The 1,362-nt window shown below is 41.6% G+C and overlaps 1 non-coding gene across 1 annotated transcript; it reads right to left on the bottom strand.

Annotated features, from left to right (window-relative positions):
* Window positions 1–684: 684 nt before the first annotated feature.
* Window positions 685–757, bottom strand: trnam-cau (transfer RNA methionine (anticodon CAU)). Its single transcript has one exon. It is a non-coding gene; the product is annotated as a tRNA-Met (tRNA).
* Window positions 758–1,362: the final 605 nt, after the last annotated feature.

Here is a 1,362-nt window from a genome sequence, read left to right as displayed (position 1 = left end):
AGGATGTGAGTGTCAGTCTCCACAGATCTGAGGTCAGCGATACACACATAAGGCTCCTCTGATGCTCCTCGTCATCCTCTTCTTCACTGATGGGCCTCCAGGTGAGGCTCACTTACTCTGGGACAGGCTCTCACTCTCTCTCACATATTTTCAGATAGACTGACAGACAGTAAATGAATCATTTCCATGAGAAAGGGTCTGGAAAGGGTCATGGGGGTCTGGAACCTATCTGGGAAACACCGGGTGTAAGCTTTGTAGCGATTATCTATTATCTATGCACAAACCTGCTAGCAGTATGTCTGGTTCTGGTCCAGGTCTGGTGTTGTGATACAAGTGTAACAGTCAACAAGTATATGGCCCTCGTCACAGATTTTGCTGTTGCTGAATTTTGTTGTTGCTCGATTGGCTACTGTTGCAGGTGAAATCTTAGCCATGGGATGCGGATGACTGTACAGAAGCTTGCATCTGAGATCAGTTTGGGCTAGATGTTGAAATTGGAAGGTTTGTGGATCCGCTATGAGACGAGTAATGGTATCTACTTCTGAAGAAGTTCTTTGCACAGTTATGGAAGTACGCTGGGCTGATGCCGCATGAGTGACATAAAAACATCTATTAGAATCTGTGGGAGAGTGATTTTGTAAAAGTGCAGCTATGCATGGGAACTGTTTCAGCAAGTAAATAAACTGCCTTGTGTGAGGGTCGAACTCACGACATTCAGATTATGAGACTGACGCGCTACCGACTGCGCTAACGAGGCTTTCACTGACGTAAGCAGCCCTGTTTAGCAGTGTGCTAACACATCTGGAAGGCAGATATATAGATTGATGAAGTAATGCTTCTTTCAGTTGCTATAATGCAGCGGGTTATTGGTGACATGCTGTTCAGCTGGACTATAAGCACCTAACAAATATTGAACTATAGGCATTAATTGAAATGCTCTCTCTCTCAGACACACACATATTAGATGTCTATGTCTTTCAAATTGTTTAATACGAATTGATCTGTTTTATAATGTTCACAAAAAAAAAAGCTTTTGTGTTCACATTTTACAACCCCAAATCAGAAAAGGTTGGGATGGTATGTAAAATGAAAATCAAACTGAAAACAAAGTCTTTTCATAAAAGAAAATAACATCCTTCTTTTCAAGTTAAATGTTTTTACTATAAAACACATTAAACATATGTTCAACTTCTAACCAAAAAGACATGCATACAAGGGTGGGTTGGCTGTGTCTGAATGTGAGCTATCTGTCTCTGGATAAACTTATCCCTGGTCAGTTTACTCTGTACTGATAGAGCCATGTGAGCACAGACACGCCTACACAACCCCTTGATATCATTAGCCAGGATGCAGAGAGACTCA

Source organism: Brienomyrus brachyistius, chromosome 4, assembly GCF_023856365.1.
Source record: "Brienomyrus brachyistius isolate T26 chromosome 4, BBRACH_0.4, whole genome shotgun sequence".
Lineage (NCBI taxonomy): Eukaryota > Metazoa > Chordata > Actinopteri > Osteoglossiformes > Mormyridae > Brienomyrus > Brienomyrus brachyistius.
Note: the sequence above shows the minus strand (reverse complement) of the source record. Positions and strands in the feature narration are given on the sequence as shown.